Source organism: Talpa occidentalis, unplaced genomic scaffold (assembly GCF_014898055.3).
Source record: "Talpa occidentalis isolate TD23 unplaced genomic scaffold, MPIMG_talOcc4v2.1 talOcc4.6, whole genome shotgun sequence".
Classification (NCBI taxonomy): Eukaryota; Metazoa; Chordata; class Mammalia; order Eulipotyphla; family Talpidae; genus Talpa; species Talpa occidentalis.
Window position 1 is genome coordinate 69930472 of NW_023604972.1, and position 22787 is coordinate 69953258.

The 22787-nt window shown below is 38.0% G+C and overlaps 1 pseudogene; it reads left to right on the top strand.

Annotated features, from left to right (window-relative positions):
* Nucleotides 1–1181: 1181 nt before the first annotated feature.
* LOC119230269 (U2 spliceosomal RNA) lies at nucleotides 1182–1355 on the top strand (annotated as a pseudogene).
* Nucleotides 1356–22787: the final 21432 nt, after the last annotated feature.

Genomic DNA, 22787 nt, shown 5'->3' on the forward strand with positions numbered 1-22787 from the left:
GGGGGCCTGTATTTCTCTCTTAGCACTGTAGTATGTTTTGGAAAGCTTTGTCCTTGTTATAATTTTTTTTAATTATTTATTTGTGCATATAAGAGCTGGGGTAAAGGCCAGAGATGCAGAGGGTGAGAGGATTCACCAGAGACAGTGGGGAACAGAACAGGCAGATTGACCAAAGTGCACTGCTGAGGGGAGCAGCGGGCGAATCAGGAGAGGTCTGCTGCACCATGTGGGTTGCTCCCTGGCCAGCCGGGGATCCAACTCATGCTGCAGAGGCTGCGGATTGCTTCATAGTGCAGTGTTTATAGTGCAGTGTTTATAGTGTCCTTGTTATCATTTTTATCAAGGTATTTTTTTATTCTTTGATTTCTTTGTTGATCTAGGAGTCTTTCAGTAGTGTGTTGTCCACTCTCCCTGCTTTCTATTGTTAGTTGATTTCTAGTTTGATACCTCTGTGTTCTGAGAATATGCTATGTATGATTGCAATTTTATTGAATTTGTTGATATTTATTTTCTGACCCAATATGTGGTCTATTCTGGAGAATGTCCCATGTGCACCTGAGAAAAACATGTACTTTACATTTTGGGAGTACAGTGCCCTGTAAAGGTCTATGTGATCTAATTCTTTGTTTAAAGTTTATTATCTGCATAGTTGATCTATCCATTGGAGAATATGAAGTATTGAAGTCCATGCAACAAATGTGATTTTTACAATATCTATTTTCAGAGCTGTCCATAGTTGCCTAATATATTTTGCTGTTCCTTCTTATGGGGTGTATACATTAATTAGTGTTATGTTTGCCTGATGTTCCCTTATCACTATATAGTTTCCCTCCCTGTCACTTACTACCTTTTATAACTGAAAATCTATTTTGTCTGATCTAAATATGTCTGTTCTTGCCTTGTTTTGGGTCCTATTCACTTGAAGGATTGTTTTACAGCCCTTTACATTGAGCCAATGTTTGTTTTTGGAGTTTAGAATGTATCTCTTGGAGACAGCAGATGGTCAGATTCTAGATATGCTGTGACTTTTAATTGATGAGTTTGGTCCATTTACATTTATATGAGTCTGTTGCTACTATTTTGTTATTAATTTTAGTGCTTTGGTCTATTTTTTATTCAGTTCTTTGTGTATGTTCCTTTCTTTGGTTTAGATTCATGAGCTCATTCAATATCTCCTATATATTGCTTCTTGGCCTTTTGGCTAAGATCAAGTGCAATATCTCTTATAGAGGTGGTCTAATGTTTGCAAACTCTAAGTTTCTCTGTCTCTCAAAAAGGCTTTTACTTCTCACATTGAAGGAGAGCCTTGCCGGATAGAATATTCTTGGCTAGAAGTTTTTCTCTTTCCATTTCTCTTTTCCCTTAGGGTTTTTTCCAGAGAAATCTGATGTTAACCTCATTGGGTTAACTTTATAGATTATCTCCTCCTTCCCCCTTTCCAGCTTTATTATTCTTTCTTCATATTGAACTCTTGTAAGTTTCACTACTGTATGTTTTTGTGTAGGTCACCTTTTGTTTAGGTATCCCAGGATTCTTTTAGTTTCCTGGACTTGTTAATTTATTATTTTCTCTAGATTTGGTAATTTTTCCTCCATTATTTCTTTAAATACATTTTCATTTCCTTTCCTTTACTTCCTTGTCTGGAATTTCCCTTATTCTTGTGTTGCCTTTCTCCATGAAATCTGTTAATTCCTGGAGTATCTTTTGAATTCTTAAACTTCATCTCTCTTTTCTTTTCTACTAAGGTTATTTGATCATTCACATCTACAAGAACACTGACTAGTTCTTCCATTTGATCTATTTTACTTCCATAACCATCTCCTGAATCTTTCATTTTCTCTGTTTCTCTTTTCATATCCTGAACTCCATTGTCATCTTATTGAAAACTTTGAATCAGCTTTCATCTTATTGAAATTCTTTGTATTTCTTTATTATGGCAATTTTAAACTTTGATAGAAAGGACATATTTTCCATGTCTTGGTTTCCAGATATTTGGTCTTTTTTGTGTGTTGTATTATTCCCTTAAAACTTGCATGGTCATTTGTGTTTTTCCTTCTTCCATTATTTGTTTTCGGAGCAGTTGCTGTTGGTGGGGCATCTGCTGGGATCATGGGTCTCACCAGTCTGTGTAGGCAGTTTGGGGGTTCTCAGGAGACTGAGGCTGACCAGTTACCTCTCCAATATTGGTTCAGAGATCTCAGGAGTCTGGACAGGAGGCTGGTGGGATCTCATGTGAGGTTGCAAGCATTGGGGCTATGCTAAAACTTTCTTTGGCATAGGTCCATAGTTTCCCATTATTACTTCAAATTCATTTTCTATTCCTTTCTCTTTCTTTCAACTGTGGCATACCCATTAGTATTATGTTGACTCTCCTCATGAAATGGGATACTTCTCAGTATCCCTTTTTTTTTTAAACTTTTCTTTTCTACATAGCTACTTTTTTCATTTATATCTTCAAGTATACTCATTCATTTTTCCATTTAGTTTATTCTGTTTCCATAACTTACTCCTAAATTGTCCACCTCTTCTATTTTTTCATAACCAGAATCTCAATTGTTTTCTTTTAGAGCTTCATTTTCTATCTTCTGTTCATTGATGTTATTTAAAGACATTTGATATTTTTTCTGAGTTGTTCATTTGTTGTTGTTGTTTGTTTGCTATTCTATTTCTTTGGATTTCTTTATCATCACAGCCTGTGTCTGATAGGATACAGATCTTGTATGTCATTAAAGATGATTTTTGGAGATTTGTTCATTCTGTATATTTTATTTCTCTGAGGACTTATGTGGCTTCTTGTTGTTTTCTCTCTACCCATTACTTATTTTATATCTTTCCAATGTACATGGGGTGGACATTGCTCCCCTCCTACTACACTATTCTGGGCTTTTGCTGGGTGATGCTGCTGGCTGGTGGTGTCTTGCAGAATGTGACAGTACCTAGGGCCACTCTGCCACCTCATCCAGTGTGAGTCTGTGGATTCATCATTCTAAGCAGGTGGCAGGTAGAGACTTAAAATTATTTTTGTTATACTTTTAGTGCACAACAAGTGTTGGTTTCCATACCTGCCTCTCTTTAAGAATTTATCATTAGTTAAATATTTATTTTCCCTTTAAATATTAAAGTATTTTTATGTCTTATTTTAGACTTAGCCTGCCCATCAGGTACATATTAGATGTATAAGTTTATATGTTACCAAAACCAGTAAGTGAATATTTTTGCATTAAAATGAGTTTCAAGGTTTTTACCCAAATTTCAATCTATATTTTGTAAGCCCTGGAAATTTTCAAATGAAATGATTAAATATATCTTTGAGAATTTTAGAGTAAATAAAACAAAAGCACTGTGTTAATCATTTTTTTCACCCTCTCTGTCACTAGAGAGCCTATTTTCCTGAGCTGTGTATACCAAGTCTGTAGTTCCTCAAAAATTTATTGATGCTGGAAAGAAAGAAGGAAGGAGGAAGAAAAGTAGGGAGTTAAGGAAGAGGGATAGAAGGAGGGAAGGAAGGAGGGAAGGTAGAAGGAAGGAAGGAGAGAAAAAGAGAAAAGGAATAAACAAATTGAGAAACTATTTCTATCCTAGAAATTTCAGCTCTAAGTCACCAAACACTTTTTGAAACCATTCTTCCCTATTCAGTCTGAAATATCAAGCAAGTCATATAAAACTACCCTCATAAAATTATGAATCTGACTGAAACCAAGTGTTGTTTCGATAGAAAGTATAGGATTAAAGAGATTATGTGGAAGAGATGAGAGAAATATAATGATAAAATTGTACCTTGTTTATTGGATAATTTTAAATGACTGTGAGTTTAAAATAAAAGGTTGTATTTAATTATCAACTGAAAGTGTCATTAACTTTGCAAGCATTTAGCATTTTCAGATCTCAGGATTTCATAATCGAATTTTTCATTAAGAAATAAAATTTTAAAACATTCTAGTCTATATTTTACTCAATACATATTTCATTTGATTACTAAATATCAAGAAAAGGGGCAAGACTGAATAATGTAAACTGCACAACTAAGGATTGGTGGAGCTCAGTGGTTACTGTCTTTAAATAATTTTTAAAGCAAAACAACATATAAAATCACTGATTGCTGAGCTTTTAAATTGGAATTCTTAGTAACAAGCAACATAAAGATATTCAAAATAGTGTAAGAAAAAACAAGAGAAAAACAAGAAGAGAGAGTTAGAAAATCACATGAAATTTATTGACTGAGTGGTATAGATGGAGCTCTCACTTCAAGCATGAGGAAGTCCAGGCTTTAAGATAATGTTAGGATTCACTTTTCATCCTTTCCTTTACTCAGGTTTTCCCTGTATTGGATTAACTCTCAGACAGATTCTTTGTATATTTTGGCCACAGTAAGTTCTATTGAGACTACCTCCTCCCAATTTCAAATGAAGGAAAAAAAAAAGTAGAAAAGAAAGAAGGAAAAAGGAAGAAGTCAATAAGGGATGGAAGGAAACAAATAAAGAAGAATGGAAAAGAAAGTAGAAAATAAAGAAGGAGAGAAAGAAAAAGAGCTTTTTTTCTGCCTTTGGTCCCAATAAAAGTCTCACAAACATGTCTTACTGGTCCAACTGTGGTGATGTGAACAAAGGCATGGTAACCTTTTGGGCAGTTCTGAGTCAATACAGAGGTCAGAAGGCATAGGAGAGGGAGTGATGTCCAAACCAAACCTGATGTTGTTGTTACTAAAACTAGGTATGTGTTTCTGCTAGCCCAGGCCTGACCTCTCCAACATTCATACTAAAATTCTATTTTGGGGTAAATCATCCCAAGTAGTCAGTAAGCTCATATTGTTATGCCAGTGAGACACACTTAGCTTTATCTCTTTCTTCAACTTATCACAGTTGGCTTGTTATATATTCAAATTTGACACTGCAGGAAATACCATGATAACTTGAGTTGTTGCAGTAAAGGAAAATATATGGTAGAGATAACATTATTGTTCCCAATGGTTGTTTTGGTAGAGATAACATCATTGTTCCCATGGTTGTTTGTCAGTTTGCCTTGAGGGATGAGTCTGATTCTGTTATGCATGGGGTTTAATTGGATTTTAAAGTCTACAATTGCTAAAGCACAGTTACAAAAAATTTGGGGAAACTGTATAAGCTTGTCTTGTTGTTATTAACAGATAAAAGAAATAACTTATATTGCCTATTTAGTGAAGTTGTGTGTTTATGAACAAATTTCATGGTTCCTGACCGATGGCAAGGATAGCAAAGCAGTCATAATAGTGATGATGTATCCAGATGCTTCTCAAGGAAAGACAGTAGTATACTACGTCAATGAGAATAATGTGGATTTAGAATTGCGAGATTTGTGTCATAGGCCTACACTTCACCTTTGTAAAGTCCTGGACTGTTTATTTGTTCATCATGTAACCCTCCATTTTACCTATAAAGTGAGAATAACATCTCTTCCACATAACTGGCTTAGTCTTTTAAGCTTCTATAACAAATTCCCACAGACTGGGTGGTTTATAGACAACATAAATTGATTTCTCACGGTTCTGGATGCTAGATGGCATTGATATTGTGAGCACATGGTATTTAGCTAAAATTTCCCTGTTGGCCCAGGTCACCAGGCTTAGCTCACGTTTTATAAAAGCTTATGGCTCATAAATAAAACCTAGAGAAAAAGAATCATGTGTATGAAAAATTTTCATGTTTCCCTGAAGTTACATTTTTTTCCAGACCTTGCCAGCTGAAGATAAGGGCCAAAGGATGCTGGCACCAAGAGCAAAGACACTCCTGAAGACCTAATATTTTATAAATTTACCTAACTATCCCCTTTATGAGAAAATTTCTTTGGAAATGCTAGTTTTGATATTCTTTTTTGGTCACAAGGAAATAAATTGTTGTCTTTTGTGTTCTCCACCTTGGCAGTGTCTTTTATTCAGCCCAGACACCCCCAAGTGAAGGAATACATTGAGTTTGGTTGAAATTGGTCAGGTGAGGGCCCTCTCCTATCTTGCAAACTTTTCTCATTGGCTGAAGAAGGTAGGTGGTTCTCTAGAGCTGCTATTAAAAGGAAGCCACTAATTCTATTTATGAAAGCTCCACCCTCATGAGCTCCCTATTTCCCAAAGACCTTATTTTCTAATACCATTTCTTAGAGAGTTAAGATCTTCATCTATGAATTTTGGAGGGACATGAACAATCAGACCATAGCACTTCTTACAAGACAATTATGAGTTTCAAATGGAAAAAAACACTTTATATAATTCTTCCTTATATCTCTCTTGTAAGTGAAATCATTCATGGACTATGTCTTGTTCTTCTTCATGAGTTTTATAGCTTAACTCTGCACCCAGAAGTTGAAGTACATTCAACAGATGTTTGTTGGATAAGCAGATAAATAAGTGAACAAATTATCAAACAGATGAATGAATTAATGATAACCATTGTACAAAAAAATAGAAAATATTGTTTAACATTGGCTCAGGAAAGAAGTTTTGAAATTGAGTAACAATTTAACAATGTTACATAATAGAATTCCTGTATTTTACTGCACACTTTCTTTCATAGGCTTCTCTTGAAGGAAAAGAAGCTGAAGATCAAGATTTAAAAAGAATAGCAACTCTCTTTGTGAGGAAATAGTTAAGAAAATTACTGCTTTCTTACCTCATAAAACATAGATTAAAGATAATACTTGAGCTAGAAATAAAATGGAAAATTTGTAAGAGCAAATTGTATGGTAATTAACACCTGGTAATTCCTCTAAATTTTAGACATGACAGTCTTATTGCTAAGACCCTTGGATTATTTAAAGTATTTCTGAGGGAAGCCTTTGAAAACCCTGGAAATGAAATTTTATCTTTTTATAAAAGTTCACCCCTATGAAAATTCTCTGAACAATTTCTTAGGATAACCCGTATATAATATGGAGTCTGAGGAAATGGGAATGGATTTAGGTGAAACTGAGGCTACCCTATTTATTACAGTGACCATCATTTGGCCAGCCTCCACCATGGAAAAATAATCTGTGTGTGTGCTTATGAATTATGTGCTGTGAACTTTTAATTTCATCCTTGTTTAATTATTCCCAAGTGAGAAAAAAAAAACACTATCTGATTACTATTCTTAAATCATGGTGAATATATATTTTTTAATTTATGCATACAAGACTGAGGTGTAAGGCAGAGGTACAGGGGTGTGAGAGGATTCACCAGAGAGAGTGGGGAGCAGAACAGGCAGATTTATTGAAATACTCTGCTGAGAGGAGCAGTAGTCAAGGCAAGAGAGGTCTACTGTTCCATGTGGGTTGCTCCCTGTCCAGCAGGGATCCAACTAGTGCTGCAGTGGCTGCAGAAGTGGCTTGATATCACTTCTTTAAGCCCTGTGCCACCAGGGAGGCCCACATGGTGAATATAGATACCAACATTCACACAAAATTGTGCATATTTGTTTGAACAGAGGAATAAATATTGTGGGGTATGTGGAATGATAAAGAAGGATTTTGAGGCTGTATATTATTCTTGTTACTTTTGATTAAATACATTTATTCTCTATCACTCATTGTTGTAACTACATAGAAAACAAAACAGAAACCTTCTCACATGTTCAGGCAGTCACAGTTACAAGTATGAAAGAAATTTCCAAAAAGAATCTCTGCAAGTCTTATGTCTATTTCTTTAATCCATTTTGAGTTGGTTTTTGTGCATGGTGTGAGGTAGTAGTTAAGCTTCATTCTTTTGCATGTAGCAACCCAGTTTTCCAAGCACCATTTATTGAACAAACTTTCTTTGATCCAGTGCATATTCTTTGTCCTTTGTCAAATATTAGTTGACCATAAATCTGTGGGTTTATAAGTTCCATTGGTCCATGTGTCTGTTCTTGTTCCAATACCATGCAGTTTTGATGATTATGGCTTTGTAGTATAGTTTGAAGTCTGGGAGTGTGATGCCTCCATTCCCTTCTTTTTTTTTTTTTCAGGAGAGCTTAGGCTATTTGGGATTTTTGGTGATTCCATATGAATTTCATCAATAATTATTCTATTTCTTTGAAGAATGTCATTGAAATTTTTATTGGAATAGCATTGAATCTGTAAATTGCTTTTGGTAGGATGGCCATTTTGATAATGTTAATTCTTCAAATCCATGAGCAGGGGATGTCTTTCCATTTCTTTGTGTCTTCTTCTATTTCTTTTAACAGTGTTTTATAGTTTTCTTTGTATAGGTTCTTTACCTCTTTTGTTAGGTTTATTTCCAAACTGCTCCAACCACTATGGAGAGCTGTGTGGAGATTTCTTGACCTACTAAAGATAGAGCTTCCATATGATCCAGCAATTCCACTCCTAGGTATTTACCCAAATGACACAGAAATGTTAATTCCAAAGGGCACCTGCACCCCTATGTTTATAGCAGCACTATTTACAATAGCTAAGCTATGGAAACAACCCAAATGCCCAAAAATAGATGACTGGATCAAGAACATGTGGTACATATATGCAATGGAATATTACTCAGGAATCAGAAAAGATAAACATAGGCAGTTTGCAGCAACATGGATGGAGCTAGAAGGGATCATGCTCAGCAAAATAAGTCAGAAAGAAAAAAAGTACTGGATGGTCTCACTCATAGCAGGAATTTAGAAAACCTAAATAAGGGGCCAGGAAAAATACTAATTAATACAAAGTAAAAATCAAAATCAACAAGCAACTATAAACCAAAGACATAATACAGGGGGATGCGGGGAGAGGAAGGATTAGGGTCAAAATAAGGGGGGGGTTGCAATAGTATGAGGAATATAACCAAAATGAAAATGCATACATTGTTCAAAAATGAAAAATGATGTAAGAATTATATAAAATAAAATATTAAAAATAATAATAATAATAAAGGATCTCTGCAATTTGTGTCAGAGAAGATAAACACATGGTACTAGGAAGAAGTTTCCAACTATGATCACATTTTAAATTTTCTCAGAATACCTTGTAAGAGAGGAATTGTTCTCCACTCTGTGCCAATGATTTAGGAGGTGGTATGAAAATAGAGTCTGAAACTTGGTCCTCACCTCCCTCTCCCAAAATATTCTGTTTCAACTTCTCAGCCCAAAATACAGAAAAGAAACGTAAGTTATAAGTTATAGTCTCTAGGCAAGTGGGCAAGTCAGGAGAGTTCTGCTGTGCCATGTGGGTAGCTCCCTGGCCGGCCAGGGATTGAACTCATGTTGCAGAGGCTGTGGATAGCTTCATAGTGCTGTGCTTAACCCCTTGCACCACCAGGGAGGCCTAAAATAAATTATTTTTAAAAAAATGTGAAAAATAAAATAAACAGCTGGTATGGTAAAATGTTTAAATAGCTAAGTGTACAGCAAAACCTCATGCAATCATAGGGATAGAGGGATTCTATATGGACTAATCTTGAAGATATTTTATTAAATAAAAATAAAGTAAATGAAGGATAATGTGCCACCCTTCCCCACTTACTGACCTACAGCTGTACTAAACTTTCTCTCAAATATGCCAACTTTCATTTCAGCCACAGGACCTTTGTACTTGACAGTCTTTCTGTTTGGAATGTTTTCCAAGTTTTTACATAGCTGATTTCAGTTCATCTTTTAGGTTTTAGTGCAAATCCTCCCTATAAAGAATCACCCTATTTTCCTAGAGCTGTGTCATATTACTAACAAAATTGTGAAGTAGAGTCTCTACCAGCTCCCTACCCCCATAGCACTACTTGAAAAAATTATTTTAAAATGTGCATTATATGTTCTCTATTTACACATCCCTCCTGCAAACACTGTATTAGGATTTAAGGTCCATAAGCAGAGGAATTTTTTTCATATTCTTCCTTAATGCTTTCAACATCTAGAACTGTGTCAAAATACAAAGTAGGCTCACCATAAATGCTGAATAAAGAAGATATATACATGTACCTATACCTGTAAAGAGAAAACATACAGATATACCTATATATGTAAAAATATTTCTGGAAGGTACCCACGAAAAGAAGTAGTCTGATTTTACAAAAAAAAAAATTCACTAAAATTCTAAGCTAGTGTATTTTCTGTTTTCCTTCCTTGGACTCACCCATGCTGTAGTTGCTCTGGACAATCTTTTGATCTATGTTCTTCCCTTGTGTGATGTTAATTTATCTTCATTCATTTATACACCTCAAGATGCATATCCAATTTCCATTTTGTCATTTGCCTCTTATAGTTTAATAGACACCTTAAACTTATCTTGTAAAAACAATTAATTCCTGATGCACCAATCAATTCCTCTGCCCATATTCTCCACCTCAGTTAATAGCACCTCCATTCATTCATTCATTCAATCCAAAACCCTAAAACTTATTCATGTTTCCTATCTGTCCTTGACTGTTCACATCTAGGGCATCAGCCTGTTGGATCCACTTCCAAAAACTCACATTCATCTATTCCTTTCCATTTCTTTTGTCATTACCCTAAAAGTTATTCTTTATCACTTAAGCTAGCACAGCTATAACTATACAACCGTATAAGTAGTATCGCTATTTCAACTGTCTTCCCACAATTGCTTTTCTCCATTATAGCCATAATAATATTTTTAAAATGTAAATTACAATGAAAATTAAATCTAAATTCTACCTTGCCCTAAGGGATCTGGGTCCTGCCAGCACTTCCAATCTTATGCACTACCATAGTTTGCACTGTGTTCTAGGCACAGAGGCCTCTTCAATGTTCCATTTTACATCAGGCTCTTACAGACTGAAGTCCTTTGAATTCACGGCTTCTTCTGCCAGGAAGCTGCTTCTACTGGTTATTTACATGGTCTTAGTTCTCATATCAGATACTTAAGATGTTTTCTGGCCTTCAAATCCAAAATATTTCACACCTATTTCTCCTTTGTTAGAGTCCAATTTGTCTCCTCCATACTCTTGTTTCTCCTTTCCTTTATTTGTTGCCCAACTATCTGCAATAGACACCTTGCTGTTTAGATCCCCAGCACATCCAGCACATGAGATAACCTTTATTCCCTAAAAGGTGCTCAGTAAATATTCAGTAAATTAATGAATCTTTTTAATATTCTCTCATTTGAAGTATCCTAAAATCCAAATCCTGGAAATACACAAAATTATCTACTATATTGCAATGGAAATCTACATTAGAATTTTCCCCATCCATTCCCCTTTTCTATCATAGTTCCTAGGAAATTTCTTCAGAAAGGAAACTTATGATCGAGACTTGATGACAATGCTGACTTTTTTTTTTTTGGATAAGGAATATATGACTTTAAGTCAAAGATGAAGATACAACAAAACTTATGAAATTTTCACAAGATTCATGGCCTTTAAAAATATGTAGAACCAGATGAAACAAATGTTTGCAATAGATATTCAGGTGCTCTTTTTCTAAAAATAACATATGTATACACAAATCAATGTTTAAAGCCAGATGGTTAATAAAGGCCAACCAGGAAATTCCTGTAATTCATAGCAATGAGTATGGTAATGAGCTCCCTTATAAACCAAACTGCAGTGTGACACTGCAATAAATATCTACTTCAAATAACAGTAATTTGTTTCATACTTTTCAAAACTCCAAAGTTTAATTTGCAGGGAAATATATTAGAAATTTGATTGATGGTGTGATCTTGCTTAGTTTGTCAAATGGAAAGTGGCCTAAATTTCATTAACAATATCTGTTCAAATGTCAGATTTCATTAGAAAGAAAACAAAACTCAAGTTCAAATAAAAGTTAATATCTTTCAAAATATAAAAGAAGTTTCATTACCATGGTGGGAAAAAATGTCTTCCCCTCAACTGTTAGATAAGTTTATTTTTGAATGAGGATCCCAGGAAATTGTTCTGTTGAACATAATGCTTTAGGGATGCTATCAATATTGAAAAATGCCAGAGAATGAATTTTATTTTAGTATCAAAGGAAAATATTGATTTTCACACTGCAAGATCACATGGACTCAGAGGAGTCTGAAAAGGCATTTCCAATTACCCAAATAGGTGTGGCAAGACCACATTGACTATAGCTACATTCAGCCACTTTACTGTTAGGAGACATGTTGCAGTGGGTCACCTTCTTGTAACAGAATAGAATGCTTGGGAATGAGTAGTATGAAAGCAAGAATATCAATATCCAATATCATTCCCAACTAATGTAAAGTAACTAGCCTACTTCACACATTGCATGTTTGGAATATGTAAAGGCAGGACTGGACCACAGTGCAGGTTTTCTGATCCCATGCAGACCAGGTAAAGGAGGAGTCAGAGTCCTCAGTGGTTTTGCAGGTTTTTTATTTGGGGTTCACCAGGCATATGGCAGGCAGGGGTGCTGGCTGGGGGGCTGGGAGGCTGACAGGCAAGTCTTCACTCTATCTGGGCTCTCTGGCGTTCTCTGCTTCTGCTTCGGCTTCTCCTTCAGGTTCTGCTGCTGCTGGCTGGGGCTGCTGGCGTCCCCCCGTGACGCCGCCCTTAAAAGCACAGTCTCAGCCCAGGTGAATCCCATCTACCTATGCCCACACCCTATTCCAGGTGCCCGCCATCAGGCATGCATTCAGGACAAGGATCCATCATCTATCCTGATGGCGGAAGGGCAGAAAAGCCTGACATTTTCTTTACCTTACAGTCCACCCCCTCAGGGTTTTCTGCCATACAGTCTATACATATATATACAATTTTCTAAGCAAACAAACAATGCAGCCATGGCCCACAAAAGCAAATACATCAAATATAACAAAATACAATATAACAAAATACAACAGAACACAAATAATTCCAGGCAGGGCACCAACCAAGTGCAAAAGACAATTATTGGTACCAGCAGATGAGCCACCAAATCTGCTGCCGAAGGCACTGCTCATACGAGGGAGGGGAATCACTCACGGCATCTACTATAACACAGCAGGAACCGTCAGGCTTCCTGGCCTTCTCTGGCTGTAGTCTAGGCTACAAGGCACACACCGCATCCACCCCCAGGATGCACTAGCTCTGGGATTGGCAATTTTATTCTGTTGGGGGTAATCACCAACCCTCAGGGTTTCTGTCTGCAGTCGCTCCAACATTCAGCCTTCACGGCCACCAATGCGACTCACAGACCCCTGCACTCAAGCCAACCCACTGCACAATCACGTGGGTCGGGGATCCAAACTCTGCATTCGGCTTGGGCTCCACCCCAAGCCACATTCCCCACCCGTCCCCCAAGGACAGGTTCCTCAGCTCCTCACCCTCGCTCAAGAATGAGCAGGGCATCACCCACAGGTGATTTTACGAGACTCACAGGTCTTCAGCATACTCAGGCTGCTTAACAGCCACTCAGGGCTTCCCAAACTTAGCATCAGCACCAGCTTTTGCCTTCTCAGTTGGCTTTTCTCCTCTGCCTGGCTGCTGGGCATACACAGGCTGCTTTTGGCCACCAAAGCCTACTGGCCACCCCCAGATTCCCAAAAAAACATAACCTGCCAAGGTCCTCCGCCTTCTGGCGGGATTATCAGTCCAAATTCATCAGTCCATGTCCATCAGTAGAAGTCCATTGGCCTCTCCCTGCATCAGCAATGGCCTGCTGCCTCAGGGGTCATTGGCTGGTCCTTTCCGGTGTTGGTGGCTGGTCCTTTCCGGTGTCGTTGGCTGGTCCTTTTGGGCGTCTCCTTCACGCCAGGTCTCATCCTGTAGCTTGTGGGCGTTGTCCACCTTCTGTGCCGCCATGGCGCCTCCAGCATCATCACAGGCAAACAGTCTGTTCTCCTTAGTCCCTCCAGGTCTTCGGAGGGCTCCAATACCCGTCTGCATGGATCTTGCCGACTTACGCCAATTGTAAGGGGCAGGACTGGGCACAGTGCAGGTTTTCTGATCCCATGCAGACCGGGTAAAGGAGGAGTCAGAGTCCTCAGTAGTTTTGCAGGTTTTTTATTTGGGGTTCACCAGGCATATGGCAGGCAGGGGTGCTGGCTGGGGGGCTGGGAGGCTGGCAGGCAAGTCTTCACTCTATCTGGGCTCTCTGGCGTTCTCTGCTTCTGCTTCGGCTTCTCCTTCAGGTTCTGCTGCTGCTGGCTGGGGCTGCTGGCGTCCCCCCGTGACGCCGCCCTTAAAAGCACAGTCTTAGCTCAGCTGAATCCCATCTACCTATGCCCACACCCTATTCCAGGTGCCCGCCATCAGGCATGCATTCAGGACAAGGATCCATCATCTATCCTGATGGCGGAAGGGCAGAAAAGCCTGACATTTTCTTTACCCTACAAAGGGCCAGAGCAGGATCTCTATGAGGCTGGCAGGCCTCCTAGCCCCTGGCGAATCTTTACTCTGTGGGCTCCCTGGCATTCTCATTCTTTTCTCATTCTCTCTCTTCAGCTTCTCTTTCATTCTGGTTCTCTTCTGGTGAGTCCATTCTGTGCCGCTGCCCTTAAAAGCCCTGTGTCAGCCCAGGTGTACCCACCTACGTATGACCACACTCTACTCCAGGTGCCCGCCATCAAACATGCATTCAGGACCGCTGGGATCCATCATCAACGCTGATGGCAGGAGGGCAGAAAAGCCTGACATCATTTACCCTACAGCCATCCAGTATTTATCTTTCTCCTTCCAGTTTATTTCACTTAGCATAATCCCTGGCAGATCCATCAATGTTGACAAAAATGGCATAAGTTTGACTTTTTTGTAAAAGGTGAAAGATTTATACAATATGAAGAGAAACCAGAATACAAGTTTATCTTTTTTCATTGATTGCTGAGTAGTATTCCATTGCACATATATGCAACATATTCTTTATCTATGCATCTGTTTCAGGACATTTACAATAACCATACCTTGGTTATTGTAAATAGTGCTGTAATAAAAATAGCACAGTGCAGGTTTCCTTTTGAATAAATGTTTTGTGTTTTTTGGGTAGATATATAAGTGTGGAATTGCCAGGTACTGTGGCAGACCTATTTTTTAAATCTTTTGAGGAGTCTCCACACTTATTTCCATAGGTACAGTGTTGTAGGGTAAGGTAAAAGGTATCAGGCTTTTCTGCCCTCCCGCCATCAGGATAGGGAACCCTGTGATCCTGAATGCATGCCTGATGGCGGGCACCTGAAGTGGGTACACCTGCGCTAAGACTGTGCTTTTAAGGGCGGCGTCACAGGGACGCCAGAAGCCAAGAAGCCGAAACAGAAGCCGAAAGAGAAGCCGAGAAGCAGCAGAACGAACACCAGAGAGCCCAGATAGAGTGAAGACTTGCTGGGGGCTGCCCCTGCCTGCCATATGCCTGGTGAACCCCAATAAAAGACCTGTAAAAAACCACTGAGGACTCTGACTCCCCCTTTACCCGGTCTGCATGGGATCAGAGAACCTGCACTGTGTCCATTCCTGCCACTACAAGTGTATATTCCCAACAGTGTAATAGGGTTCATTTTTCTCCACACCCTCATTAGCACATATTTCTGGTCTTTTAATATGGATCATTATCATGATGTATCTGATAGTGGTTTTGACTTGTGTTTCCCAGATGGTGAATATTTTTTTCATGTGGTTGTTGGCTATCTGTATGTCTTTGGAGAAGTGCCTATCTCGTAGTTCTTCTACCTATTTTTTTTTTAATTGGATTCTTTACTTCTTTTCTCTTGAGTTGTGTGAGGTTTTAGGGTAAATGACTGTCAGGCTTTTCTGCCCTCCCACCATTAGAATTAATGATGGAACCCTGCGGTCTTGAATGCATGCCTGATGGTGGACACCTGGAGTAAGGTTTGGGCATATGTAGGTGGGTATACCTGGGCTAAGACTGGGCTTATAAGGGCAGTGTTACGGGGATGCTAGCAGACTGTAGGGTAAAGAAAATGTCAGGCTTTTCTGCCCTCCCGCCATCAGGATAGATGATGGATCCTTGTCCTGAATGCATGCCTGATGGCGGGCACCTGGAATAGGGTGTGGGCATAGGTAGATGGGATTCAGCTGAGCTAAGACTGTGCTTTTTTTAAGGGCGGCATCACGGGGACGCCAGCAGCAACAGCAGTAGAAGCAGCAGTAGAAGCCGAAGCCGAAGCCGAAGCCGAAGCCGAAGCCGAAGCCGAAGCCGAAGCCGGAGCCGAAAGAGAAGCCGAGAAGCAGCAGAATGAACTCCAGAGAGCTCAGATAGAGTGAAGACTTGCTGGGGGCTGGGAGGCCTGTCAGCCTCCCAGCCCCCCAGCCAGCACCCCTGCCTGCCATATGCCTGGTGAACCCCAGTAAAAGACCTGCAAAAAACCACTAAGGACTCTGACTCCTCCTTTACCCGGTCTGCATGGGATCAGAAAACCTGCACTGTGGCCAGTCCTGCCCTTACACAGACCTAAAGGGAAGAACCAGAAGGAGAACAAATGAGAGAGCAGGGAACAGAACCAGAAGAGAGAAAGAGACCATGAGAGAACGCTGGAGAGCCCAGAAAGAGTGAAGATCCCCCAGGGTATGGGAAGCCTGCCAGGCTCCTGGCCCCCTGGGTACCTCTGCCTGCTGTGTACCTGATAAACTCAATAAAAGCCTGGAAAAGCCACAGAGGGGTCCAGGACTTCTCCCTGACCCGTCTCCATAGAATCACAGCGAACTTGCCCTGTGTCCTTCCTGACACTACAGAGGTATGTAGATGTTCCAGGTAAGTGTCTTGTCTCATGTAAACGTGCAAAATTTTCTCCCATTCAGTACAGTGTCTCTTTGTTTTGGTTAATGCCTCTTTCACTGTCCAAAAGGTTTTTAGTTTGATGTAGTCCCAATTTTTTATATTCTCTGTTTTCAATGCTACTGTGAATGAATTTGCAAAGATATTTCTGAAGTTTATGTCATGGAGTGTTTTGCCTATGTTTTCTTCTATGCATTTTATGGTTTCAGTTCTTACATCTAAGTTTTATCCATTTTGAGTTGATTTCTTGTATGGTAAGAAATAGATCTCTAGACTTATTCTTTTACATGTGGCAGTTCAGTTTTTCTAACAATATTATTGAAAAGGGTTTTCTTGTTCCAGTTCATATTCTTTGTTCTTTTTTCATAGATTAGTTGTCCATATATGTGTGGTTTTTTTCTGGGGCTCTCAATTCTATTCCATTGATCTGTGTGTGTATTTTTGGTTCCAGGACCACTCTCTTTTTAATTTTTATGACTTTATAATATGCTTTGAAGTCTGTAAGTGTAATAGTACCTCTTTACTCAGAAGAGTTTTTGCTATGTAGGGTCTTGTGATTCAGCATGAATTTCATCAATATTTGTACCATTTCTTTGAGGAATGTTATTGAGATTTTTATTGAGATTGCATTGAATCTATAAATAGTTTTAGATAGGATGGCCATTTTGACAATGTTGATTCTCTCAATCTATGAGCAAGGAATGCCTTTCAATTATTTTGTGTCCTATTTCTGCTAATAATGTTTCATAGTTTTCCTTGTATATGTTCTTCACCTCATTTGCTAGATTTATTCCCATGTATTTATTTCTTTTCGCATGAAATTGTAAATGAGATGGCTTTTTTTTAGGTTTCAGCTTTTTATTTTAGGTTTATTTTATATATTTTTACATCATTTTTCATTTTTGTACAACATATGTATTTTCATCTTGGTTATTGTCCCCGTTAATTTCCCACCTCCCTGGTTTTGATCCTACTCCCTTCTCCTCCCCTCTCCCCTCCGCGTGTCTCTGGTTTATAGTTGCCTGTTGATTTTGATTTTTACTTTATTATAATTAGTCTTTTCCTGATCTCTTATTCAGCTTTTCTAAATTCCTGCTATGAGTGAAACCATCCAGTATTTTTCTTTTACTTTCTAGCTCATTTCACTAAGCATGATCCCTTCCAGCTCCATCCATGTTGCTGCAAATGACATGAGTTTATCTTTTTGATTGTTGAGTAATATTCCACTTTGTATAAATACCACATCTTCTTGATCCAATCATCTATTTTGGGGCATTTGGGTTGTTTCTATAGCTTACCTATTGTAAATAGTGCTGCTATAAACATAGGGGTGCAGGTGTCCTTTTGAATTAATTTTTCCTTCTAGCTCATTGTTTGCATATGGGAAAGCAACTTTTTTAAAAAAAAGATTTTATTTATACAAGAACCAGGGTACAAGCCAGATGTGTAGGAGGGTGATAGGATTCACCAGAGACAGAGCGGGGCACAGAATAGGCAGACTGACGAAATACACTGCTGAGGGGAGCAGTGGGCGAGACAGGAGAGGTCTGCTTGCCATGTGGGTTGCTCCGAGGCCTGGGCGGATTGCACTGGTACTACAGAGGCTGCGGACAGCGTCACAGTGCTGCCCTCAACCACCTGCACCACCAGGGAGAACCAGGAAAGCAACTTTTTGTGTGTGTTGGTTTTGTAGCCTGGTTTATTGTTTTAATTAGTTTCTCCATGGAGACTTTAGGATTGTTTATGTATATTATCACATCATTTGCAAATAATGATATTTTTACCTCTTTCCAATTTTGGATGCCTTTCATAACTTTCTCTTGCCTAACTGCTCTAGGACTTCTAATACTATGTTGAATAGTAGTGGTGAGAGTGAACATCCTTGCATTGTACCAGATCTTCGTGAACAGGCTTTCAGTTTTTCACCAATGAAAATATTAACTGTGGGTTTGTTTTATGTAGCTTTTATTGTATTAAGATTTGTTCCATTTATCCCCAATTTTTCAAGGGCTTCCATTATAAAAACATGCTGAATCTTATCAAATGCTTTCTTGGCATCTATTGATATGCTCATATTTTATCTTTTTGTTGATATAGTGAATTACATTAATTGAGTTTTGGATGTTGTATGATCCTTGTGTCATTTGTATAAATCCCACTTGGTCATGATGTATGATACTTTTACTGCATTGTTGAATTCAGTTTGCTAAGATTTTATTGAAGATTTTTGCATTGTCTTCATTAGGGAAATTCAGTTTTCTTATTTTGTTCTCTGTGTCTGTCTCATTTGTTAATTCTTAGCTTAGTCTCCACATAGATGGGTGACCTTTGACAAGTCAGCCAGTCTCTGCAGATTCTGACAGGTCAGCTGTTTCTCATTCATTTTGTATTCTTCATAGCTTGTTACAGAGATCTTTGTAGAAACTACACCCAGGTGATTCTTGATAGTTTATTTGGATTGCCCTCTTCTTTGGGAAAATGTTCCCTTAATGTAAACAAATATTTAAAATGCATTCTGTCTAATATATAAAATATTTGGAGAGTGGCAAAACATAAAGATAGTCCTAAATAATCACAGTATGGAAATTTAAAAATAACTCAAACATTCCCAAAATATTTTTTAATTTTGTTGTAACTATCTTCAAAGATCAAATCACATTTTATGGCTGAATGGGGGGAGAGTATTGTTATTTTACTTATTTTAACATTTAAACAGTGGATCCTTATAGAAAAAAAATCAGAAAATGAAACGTCAAACTTCATTTGAAAAATATAATAAAATGTATTTTCAATAATTTATAAAAAGTCACTTAAGGAAGAGTATCAGAGGCACATAGGAAAGACATAAAAGAAGAAGAAACAATAGCAACTTAAATGTTCAAGGGCATCTTGGGGAGGGGTAAGAACAAAGGAAAGGAAGCGTAATGACTGTGTGTTGGACCATGGGTGATTTGGTGCTGGGTGCACTACAGTAGCAATGCTGATAGGAATATTATCTCAAATATTACCTCAATTAACAAATAAAACATCATAAATGAAAAGCTCGACTTAGATGCTGCTCATTATAAAAAGTGTCTCTTTATATTCAAATGGATTATTTCTGAAATTTTTATGAGTTCAGAGTGCTATAATTTCACCAGAATTTGGAAGTATATACATTCTTTAACTCATCTCTCTTTTCAGTAATAAATAATCCCTATCTTGGAAAATGAGGGTCACATCACATTTTATAGAGGAATACTGTCAAAGCTTTTAAAGTAGGTTGTAGCTTTGAAAGTATGAACATAATTTGTTACTTATTTTGAATTATTCACTTACTATTGAAGTAACACTGTCTCAAAGCATGTTTCAGGTGTGCATCATCAAATCAACATATGTATATACTATATTACATTCACCACTAAAATTCCAATTCTATCCTTTACCACACAATTGACCCCTTTTACCTGATTTACCTACACCTTTCCTATTTTTAAAAACTGGCCATTTAAATATCAGTTCAGGTGATATAAAATTAACCAGTTAATAATGATTTTGAATTAGAAAATAATACACACTGGGCCTCCCCGGTGGCGCAGCAGTTGAGCACTGGGTTGCGAAGCTGCCCGCAGCCTCTGCGGCACCGGTTCGATCCCCGGCTGCTCCCCGGCCACTGGAGGAGGGTCCCACATGGCGCGCAGACCTCCCCTGCTGCCTGCTGCTCCCCTCAGCAGTGTACTTCCATCCTTCTGCGTGCTCTGCTTCCTGCTCTGGCTCTGGTGAATTCTCTCACCCTCCTACGCTTCTGACTGTACCCAGTGCTTGTTTAATAAATAAATAAAAATAAATCTTTAAAAAAAAAAAAGAAAATAATACACACTATATGTTGCAAATTTTGAACAATCCTGAAACACACAAAATCAAAGTTAATGATGCAAAAAAATCAGAGGAGTTTGTGTACATACTCCATTTTTTTATTTAACCATGTATATGTAGGAATACTTTTACATATACTTTTATATATGTAAGTATACTTTTACAAATTTGGAGATAAACTTTACATAATATATATACATGTATGTTTATATATGTATATACACTCAGGTGTATATACATATTTGATTTTCTTAAATCATTAATTTTTGGACAGTTTTTGATTTCTCCCCTCAGGCACTGTGCCTGTAGTTCTCCCATCACCATAGCACCCAAGATCCATCACCACAGTCCCTTGTCTCTTCCTTCTCCTGTTTTGACACCTCTCCCTGTGTAGGGGGCTGGAAGGACACGGAGCAGTTTTTCTATGATTCCAGCAGATGGGGTAAAGGAGGAGAGTCCTGGAGCTCTCTGTGGCTTTTGCAGGCTTTTGTTGGGATCTACCAGGTACACAGCAGGCAGGAGTACTGGGGACCCGGAGGCTGGGAGGCCTCCCAGCCCCCAGCAAGTCTTCACTCTGGGCTCTCCGACCTTCTTTGGTGGCCCTGCTTTTGGCTGCTCTCATGGTTCTCTGCTTCTCTCATGGTTCTTTGCTCTCTCTGCTTCTGCTGGTGTCTCTGTGATGCTGTCCTTATAAGCGCAGTCTCTCAACCCAGGTGTACCCACTTATGCATGCCCACACCCCACTCCAGGTGCCCACCATCAGGCATGTATCAGTACCACAGGGTTCCGTCATCTATCTTAATGGCAGGAGGGCAGAAAAGCCTGATACTTTTTACCTTACCCTACACCCTGTGTATACGTCGATATATAGCCAGCTGGCAAGTTTTGTCTTTTTCCTGACTGGACTTTCTAAATTCTGCATATAAGTAAAATCATCTGATATTTATCTTTTTCCTTCTGACTTACTTTGCTTAGCATAATCCCTTCCAACTCCATCCATGTTGTTGCAAATGGCATGAGTTTATCTTTTCTGATCTCTGTTATTCCATTATCCTTATACCTTATATTCTTGATCAATTCCTCTGTTTGGGGACATTTAGATTTTTACCACATCTTGGCTACTGTAAGCAGTGCTGCAATAAATAAAAGAGTGCAGGTTTCCTTTTGAATTAGTGTTTTTGTGTTCTACACCCTGATTTTTTTCAGTTAACATGTTGTGTTTTCCCCTTATCATTAAATATTGTCACAGTCATTTTAATGGCTCATAGTTTCATCAGCTATACCATAATTTATTGCTGGGTATATTTAATGTCTTCCATAGCTTATTTGATAAATAACACTGTAATGAACAAACTCACATAAATTTTTGCAAACATTTATTTCAATAGAGTTTCAATTCAAAGAAGTTATTTTTAATTCCTAGACAAGACTTTCTAGAAATAAAAATAATTTTTTTAATTATTTTTACTACCAGATTTCTAATTGACACACCAACACACGTTTCAAAACTTTGAATATTTTCAAAATTAACAAAATTTGATTTTGAGAAATAGTTACATCCCTTACTAGAGGGATGTATTATATTACTATATATTTTACTTCTATGCATGTATTATAAACTCTTTGAGCTCAGAGACCTAAAAATTCATATTTTGTGTTTCTAAAAATCTCAAGAAAAAGTAATTTTTATTTGTACAACAAATAAGTTCGTGGTCAAATCAGATTTTTTTGATTCAATATGCATGTCTATAAAATAACAACAAATATTGTGTACATTGTCAAGAGGTTTTGAAGCATAAATATATCCTCACTCACAAGCATAAAGAACAACTACCAAAGAAGAGAAATGGAAGATACAGCCAGCTAACATGTTTTCTCTGGTGGCATCTTCAAACTAGTGGTTACTGTTTCAGTTTACTCACAGGTGATATACTCATTTAAAAAAAGAAAAAAAAAAAAAAACCCGGAAGAATAAGACAGGCAGACGATGACAGCAGTGCAAGCTGGTTAATGTTATTTTACACAATGAGACAAAATTGAAGTAAATATATAAACAAAGATGAATAAAGTAATCTCAATGAATAAAGTAATCTCAGTGAAAAGACTCAGGGAAAAATAAACATTGTTTTTTGCTCTTGTTTTTAATTGATTGTCTTTTATTGAAAAAAAAAAAAGGCACAATAGGATTCTAAAAGTAACTTGCTTGAAAATTGTCTATTTTTCCTTTGTTATGTTTTGTACTGTTATTATTTTTTTACACTGATGTCTTCTTTGGTTCCCTATATCCCTGATATAAGTGAAACCATCTGATATTTTTCTTTTTCTTTCTGGCTTATTTCACTGAGCATAATTCTT